Genomic DNA, 7,923 nt, shown 5'->3' with positions numbered 1-7,923 from the left:
AACAGCAATAAATATAAATTAAAATTGGGGCATTAGAGTCCCATAAATGTACTGATAACAGATGGTAAACCTTAGTGGCGAATTTTCATTTGCAAATAGTTTAAAGATCGTGAAAAAATGTCCAAATGATGGAGACCCTGCACTTATACATGTGGGAGGGATTCACCTCCTTCCCTGTATACTTGCATTTGGTGCCGCGTATAGTCTCCGCAGAACAAGTTATTCACAGCAACACCGGCCGGGTAATTCCAAAGAAACAGACGCTTGAAAATGGTGTGCTGTCAGAGGGATGTGGGTAAGAAACAAGGGAGAGGGCAGAGGGGTGCAGGTGGAGCTCATCGGAACCCCAAAAGCCACTCAGGTCTGGTCACATGCTGCAGCCGGCGTACATGCTCTTCAGATCCGTGAACACATGTAGAGTCGTCCGTATGAGCTGCAGCGGCAGGTCTGTACATCTAGGTGTCCGCTGCACCACAAGGAGGGCGGAGTCTCAGAGAAACAGGTGCTGGCAGGTAGCTCACCCCTCCTGCACGCCAGTTTCTGCAGCTGCCCCCTAGCGTCTGTAGCTCCCCCCTTCTGCACCCGTTTCTGCAGCTCCCCCCTTCTGCACCCCAGTTTCTGCAGCTGCCCACTCCTGCACCCCAGTTTCTGCAGTTCCCCTCTCCTGCCCCCCAGTTTCTGCAGCTCCCGCCTGCTGCCCCCCAGTTTCTGCAGCTGCCCCCTGCTGTCCCCCAGTTTCTGCAGCTCCCCCTCCTGCACCCCGAATTGCGCAGGTGACACAGAAGGCTCACCTGCCATGGTGTAGTTGTTGGTGGGTGACTGATATGGAGGGATCGGGGTTCACAGTGAGCCCCCCAACAATCAGCAAGTTCCCCCCTGTCTTGTGGATCTCCTGTGGGAGGGGGACAACTTGTAATTGTGGCAGAATCCCTCTAAGCAGCCTGCAGAGCTGCAGTATATAATATTGTGTCGGCGGTGAGGAAGTCGGCCCCCCAGAGCGGCATGCACCGACAGGGCTGACTGTCCTGCTGCTGTTTATGACGCCCCCTGCTGGGGTTCCTCTGTGCGTGCAGGAAGAACTAGAGGAAGAACATTCGGGGTCTTTTACAGCAACTTGTGCCCACGTGACCTCGCTGATCAGGAGCCTCTGTGACGTCTGGTGATTTGCATATTTACCCAGAATGCTCCGGGACGGTGCTCAGCAGTGCCCGTCTCTCCGCGCTCCTTCTGCCGGTGGTCTCCGGTTTGGTAACAGATGAGATACTTTGTATCCGGGCGGCGCGGCCGGTGAGCAGTCCGCAGCACAGGAGCCGCCGCCCTCTCCGTGGGTGTGATGAGCGGCGCCCGGAGCCCGTGCACTGCCGCCCGCCGCCATCTGTATACTCTGGTTTCTCTTCAGATCGAATAAATCTTTCGCCTTTTACTAAAGATTTCCGTGGAGAGGAACAATTATGAGTTTACAGCAATTTTTTGGTGCCCGGCGAAAGCTGGGCTGACCTTACAGGGTTAATGATAGAGATGTGGGGGCTGGGCTGACCTTACAGGGTTAATGATAGAGATGTGGGGGCTGGGCTGTGCTTACAGGGTTAATGATAGAGATGTGGGGGGCTGGGCTGTGCTTACAGGGTTAATGATAGAGCTGTGGGAGGCTGAGCTGTCCTTACAGGGTTAATGATAGAGATGTGGGGGGCTGGGCTGTGCTTACAGGGTTAATGATAGAGGTGTGGGGGCTGGGCTGACCTTACAGGGTTAATGATAGAGATGTGGGGGGCTGGGCTGACCTTACAGGGTTAATAATAGAGATGTGGGGGCTGGGCTGTGCTTACAGGGTTAATGATAGAGGTGTGGGGGCTGGGCTGACCTTACAGGGTTAATGATAGAGATGTGGGGGTTGGGCTGTCCTTACAGAGTTAATGATAGAGATGTGGGGGGCTGTGCTGTCCTTACAGGGTTAATGATAGAGATGTGGGGGGCCGGGCTGACCTTACAGGGTTAATGATAGAGATGTGGGGGCTGGGCTGACCTTACAGGGTTAATGATAGAGCTGTGGGGGGCTGGGCTGACCTTACAGGGTTAATGATAGAGATGTGGGGGACTGGGCTGACCTTACAGGGTTAATGATAGAGATGTGGGGGTTGGGCTGTCCTTACAGGGTTAATGATAGAGATGTGGGGGGCTGTGCTGTCCTTACAGGGTTAATGATAGAGATGTGGGGGGCCGGGCTGACCTTACAGGGTTAATGATAGAGATGTGGGGGCTGGGCTGACCTTACAGGGTTAATGATAGAGCTGTGGGGGGCTGGGCTGACCTTACAGGGTTAATGATAGAGATGTGGGGGACTGGGCTGACCTTACAGGGTTAAAGGAGATGTCCCGCGCCGAAACGGGTTTTTTTTTTTTTAAACCCCCCCCCCGTTCGGCGCGAGACAACCCCGATGCAGGGGTTAAAAAAACCACCCGCACAGCGCTTACCTGAATCCCGGCGCTCCGGTGACTTCTCTACTCACCGCTGAAGATGGCCTCTTCCTCCGTGGACCGCAGCTCTTCTGTGCGGTCCACTGCCGATTCCAGCCTCCTGATTGGCTGGAATCGGCACGTGACGGGGCGGAGCTACACGGAGCTACACGGAGCCCCATAGAGAACAGCAGAAGACCCGGACTGCGCAAGCGCGGCTAATTTGGCCATCGGAGGCCAAAAATTAGTCGGCACCATGGAGACGAGGACGCCAGCAACGGAGCAGGTAAGTAAAAAACTTTTTATAACTTCTGTATGGCTCATAATTAATGCACAATGTATATTACAAAGTGCATTATTATGGCCATACAGAAGTGTATAACCCCACTTGCTGCCTCGGGACATCTCCTTTAATGATAGAGATGTGGGGGTTGGGCTGTCCTTACAGGGTTAATGATAGAGATGTGGGGGGCTGTGCTGTCCTTACAGGGTTAATGATAGAGATGTGGGGGGCCGGGCTGACCTTACAGGGTTAATGATAGAGATGTGGGGGCTGGGCTGACCTTACAGGGTTAATGATAGAGCTGTGGGGGGCTGGGCTGACCTTACAGGGTTAATGATAGAGATGTGGGGGACTGGGCTGACCTTACAGGGTTAATGATAGAGATGTGGGGGTTGGGCTGTCCTTACAGGGTTAATGATAGAGATGTGGGGGGCTGTGCTGTCCTTACAGGGTTAATGATAGAGATGTGGGGGGCCGGGCTGACCTTACAGGGTTAATGATAGAGATGTGGGGGGCTGGGCTGACCTTACAGGGTTAATAATAGAGATGTGGGGGGCTGGGCTGACCTTACAGGGTTAATGATATAGTTGTGCGGGCTGGGCTGACCTTACAGGGTTAATGATAGAGTTGTGGGGGGCTGGGCTGTCCTTACAGGGTTAATGATAGAGATGTGGGGGGCTGGGCTGACCTTACAGGGTTAATGATAGAGATGTGGGGGCTGGGCTGTCCTTACAGGGTTAATGATAGAGATGTGGGGGCTGGGCAGACCTTACAGGGTTAATGATAGAGATGTGGGGGCTGGGCAGACTTTACAGGGTTAATAATAGAGATGTGAGGGCTGGGCTGACCTTACAGGGTTAATGATAGAGATGTGGGGGCTGGGCTGACCTTACAGGGTTAATGATAGAGATGTGGGGGCTGGGCTGACCTTACAGGGTTAATGATAGAGATGTGGGGGGCTGGGCTGACCTTATATGGGTAATGATAGAGATGTGGGGGGGGGGGGGGTGGGCTGACCTTACAGGGTTAATGATAGAGATGTGGGGGCTGGGCTGACCTTACAGGGTTAATGATAGAGATGTGGGGGGCTGGGCTGACCTTATAGGGGTAATGATAGAGATGTGGGGGGCTGGGCTGACCTTACAGGGTTAATGATAGAGATGTGGGGGCTGGGCTGACCTTACAGGGTTAACAATAGAGATGTGGGGGCTGTACTAATCTTACAGGGTTAATGATAGAGATGTGGGGGCTGGGCTGACCTTACAGGGTTAATGATAGAGCTGTGGGGGGCTGGGCTGACCTTACAGGGTTAATGATAGAGATGTGGGGGACTGGGCTGACCTTACAGGGTTAATGATAGAGATGTGGGGGCTGGGCTGTCCTTACAGGGTTAATGATAGAGATGTGGGGGGCTGTGCTGTCCTTACAGGGTTAATGATAGAGATGTGGGGGGCTGTGCTGTCCTTACAAGGTTAATGATAGAGATGTGGGGGGCTGGGCTGACCTTACAGGGTTAATGATAGAGATGTGGGGGGCTGGGCTGACCTTACAGGGTTAATGATATAGTTGTGCGGGCTGGGCTGACCTTACAGGGTTAATGATAGAGTTGTGGGAGGCTGGGCTGTCCTTACAGGGTTAATGATAGAGATGTGGGGGGCTGGGCTGACCTTACAGGGTTAATGATAGAGATGTGGGGGCTGGGCTGTCCTTACAGGGTTAATGATAGAGATGTGAGGGCTGGGCTGACCTTACAGGGTTAATGATAGAGATGTGGGGACTGGGCTGTCCTTACAGGGTTAATGATAGAGATGTGGGGGCTGGGCTGACCTTACAGGGTTAATGATAGAGATGTGGGGGCTGGGCTGACCTTACAGGGTTAATGATAGAGATGTGAGGGCTGGGCTGACCTTACAGGGTTAATGATAGAGATGTGGGGACTGGGCTGTCCTTACAGGGTTAATGATAGAGATGTGGGGGCTGGGCTGTCCTTACAGGGTTAATGATAGAGATGTGGGGGGCTGGGCTGACCTTATAGGGGTAATGATAGAGATGTGGGGGCTGTACTGATCTTACAGGGTTAATGATAGAGATGTGGGGGCTGGGCTGACCTTACAGGGTTAATGATAGAGATGTGGGGGCTGGGCTGACCTTACAGGGTTAATGATAGAGATGTGGGGGCTGGGCTGTCCTTACAGGGTTAATGATAGAGTTGTGGGGGCTGGGCTGTCCTTACAGGGTTAATGATAGAGTTGTGGGGGCTGGGCTGACCTTACAGGGTTAATGATAGAGTTGTGGGGGCTGGGCTGTCCTTACAGGGTTAATGATAGAGATGTGGGGGGCTGGGCTGTCCTTACAGGGTTAATGATAGAGATGTGGGGGCTGGGCTGTCCTTACAGGGTTAATGATAGAGTTGTGGGGGCTGGGCTGACCTTACAGGGTTAATGATAGAGTTGTGGGGCTGGGCTGTCCTTACAGGGTTAATGATAGAGATGTGGGGGCTGGGCTGACCTTACAGGGTTAATGATATAGTTGTGGGGGCTGGGCTGACCTTACAGGGTTAATGATAGAGTTGTGGGGGCTGGGCTGTCCTTACAGGGTTAATGATAGAGTTGTGGGGGCTGGGCTGACCTTACAGGGTTAATGATAGAGTTGTGGGGGCTGGGCTGTCCTTACAGGGTTAATGATAGAGATGTGGGGGCTGGGCTGTCCTTACAGGGTTAATGATAGAGATGTGGGGGCTGGGCTGTCCTTACAGGGTTAATGATAGAGTTGTGGGGGCTGGGCTGACCTTACAGGGTTAATGATAGAGTTGTGGGGGCTGGGCTGTCCTTACAGGGTTAATGATAGAGATGTGGGGGCTGGGCTGACCTTACAGGGTTAATGATAGAGTTGTGGGGGCTGGGCTGTCCTTACAGGGTTAATGATAGAGATGTGGGGGGCTGGGCTGTCCTTACAGGGTTAATGATAGAGATGTGGGGGCTGGGCTGTCCTTACAGGGTTAATGATAGAGTTGTGGGGGCTGGGCTGACCTTACAGGGTTAATGATAGAGTTGTGGGGGCTGGGCTGTCCTTACAGGGTTAATGATAGAGATGTGGGGGGCTGGGCTGTCCTTACAGGGTTAATGATAGAGATGTGGGGGCTGGGCTGTCCTTACAGGGTTAATGATAGAGTTCTGGGGGCTGGGCTGACCTTACAGGGTTAATGATAGAGTTGTGGGGGCTGGGCTGTCCTTATAGCGTTAATGATAGAGATGTGGGGGCTGGGCTGACCTTACAGGGTTAATGATAGAGATGTGGGGGGCTGGGCTGTCCTTATAGGGTTAATGATAGAGTTGTGGGGGCTGGGCTGACCTTACAGGGTTAATGATAGAGGTGTGGGGGCTGGGCTGACCTTACAGGGTTAATGATAGAGTTGTGGGGGGCTGGGCTGACCTTACAGGGTTAATGATAGAGTTGTGGGGGGCTGGGCTGTCCTTACAGGGTTATTGATAGAGTTGTGGGGGGCTGGGCTGTCCTTACAGGGTTAATGATAGAGTTGTGGGGGGCTGGGCTGTACTTACAGGGTTAATGATAGAGTTGTGGGGGGCTGGGCTGTCCTTACAGGGTTAATGATAGAGTTGTGGGGGGCTGGGCTGACCTTACAGGGTTAATGATAGAGTTGTGGGGGGCTGGGCTGTCCTTACAGGGTTATTGATAGAGTTGTGGGGGGCTGGGCTGGGCTGTCCTTACAGGGTTAATGATAGAGTTGTGGGGGGCTGGGCTGTCCTTACAGGGTTAATGATAGAGTTGTGGGGGGCTGGGCTGGGCTGTCCTTACAGGGTTAATGATAGAGTTGTGGGGGGCTGGGCTGGGCTGTCCTTACAGGGTTAATGATAGAGTTGTGGGGGGCTGGGCTGTCCTTACAGGGTTAATGATAGAGTTGTGGGGGGCTGGGCTGTCCTTACAGGGTTAATGATAGAGTTGTGGGGGTATAAAGAGGTTTGAGCATGGATTTATGAAAGACAGGCTGGATCTTCAGGCTTTGCTGGAGCTTGAAAGGGAAAGTCACCTCGGTGATCCTTGTGGTGTTTGGGAAGGGTCCCATAACTCTTTGCCCAAGCTTGGGAGGGGGTAACTGACACTTTACGTTTTTGGTGGATAACCACACATTGTTTCCCACTTGGAAGGAGGGGGCCTGGTTAGGACTGGAAGAGGTTGTAGGAAACCCAGAGGGCAAACTCGTGGCATCTTGTTCCGAGCACATAATTCACAAGAAGTGACGTAAGCATATAATAGGTGGATGCCTTACTTCACTCATTGGGAGAGCTTTAAACTAGAACAATATGGGAAGAGAAGTGAAAGGCAAAAATATACAGCTAATTAATGCATCTGAGAACCGTATTATTAGAAGTGGAAAGGAAGAACAAAGACAAAACATTCAGAAGGCAAGTAGAGGAGCAAGAGACCCCGATCACAAACTAACGTGTTTCTACACAAATGCACAGAGCATGGGAAACAAACAAGGAGAATCGGAGCTCCGAACACAGGAAGAGAAATATGATGTCATAGGCATCACGGAAACTTGGTGGGATGATACACATGATTGGATACAAGGACTGAAGGATACAATGTATTTATAAGAAACAGACCTAATGAAAGAGGAGGAGGTGTTGTGTTGTATGTTAGGAGAACATTCATCTCCACTGAGATTCAAGCTTCAGAGCTGGGAGTTCTGTAGAAACTGTTTGGGGAAGAATACAAGGAGAGAACAACAGAAAGGACACCCTTGTAGGCATTTACTATAGGCCGCCTGGACAAGCAGAAGATATGGAGGAACTCTTTCTACATCAGATGGCCAAGCTCTCAAAGAAGCCCAACATGGTGACCGTAATAAATGAGCAACCAGAAAAAACTGTTTTACGGCAGCGCTACAATACTGACCCTTAGGTAAATCGGGAATAAGCTCCTAGAAACTAGAGTTCAAAGTAAGCTAATTTGTATTCCCCAAAAAACGTATACATAAAGATATAAAGAATACATTTTTTTTAGATATAATAAGCAACGCGTTTCTGCGTCAGCTGACGCCTTTATCAAGCTTATAACACCTCTATTCAATCACATATATATATATATATACAGCATACCTTAATCATGCATCCCAATACGGTACAGCTGATTAAATTTAAGGAAATTCCCAACACCCCTAGG

The 7,923-nt window shown here is 51.4% G+C and overlaps 1 non-coding gene across 1 annotated transcript; it reads left to right on the top strand.

Annotated features, from left to right (window-relative positions):
* Window positions 1–1,379: 1,379 nt before the first annotated feature.
* LOC136622950 (U5 spliceosomal RNA) lies at window positions 1,380–1,494 on the top strand. Its single transcript, XR_010792125.1, has one exon. It is a non-coding gene; the product is annotated as a U5 spliceosomal RNA (small nuclear RNA).
* Window positions 1,495–7,923: the final 6,429 nt, after the last annotated feature.

The sequence above is a fragment of the Eleutherodactylus coqui genome, chromosome 3, assembly GCF_035609145.1.
Source record: "Eleutherodactylus coqui strain aEleCoq1 chromosome 3, aEleCoq1.hap1, whole genome shotgun sequence".
Lineage (NCBI taxonomy): Eukaryota > Metazoa > Chordata > Amphibia > Anura > Eleutherodactylidae > Eleutherodactylus > Eleutherodactylus coqui.
The sequence above is the reverse complement of the archived record's forward strand: the minus strand, read 5'-3'. Positions and strand labels throughout refer to the sequence as shown.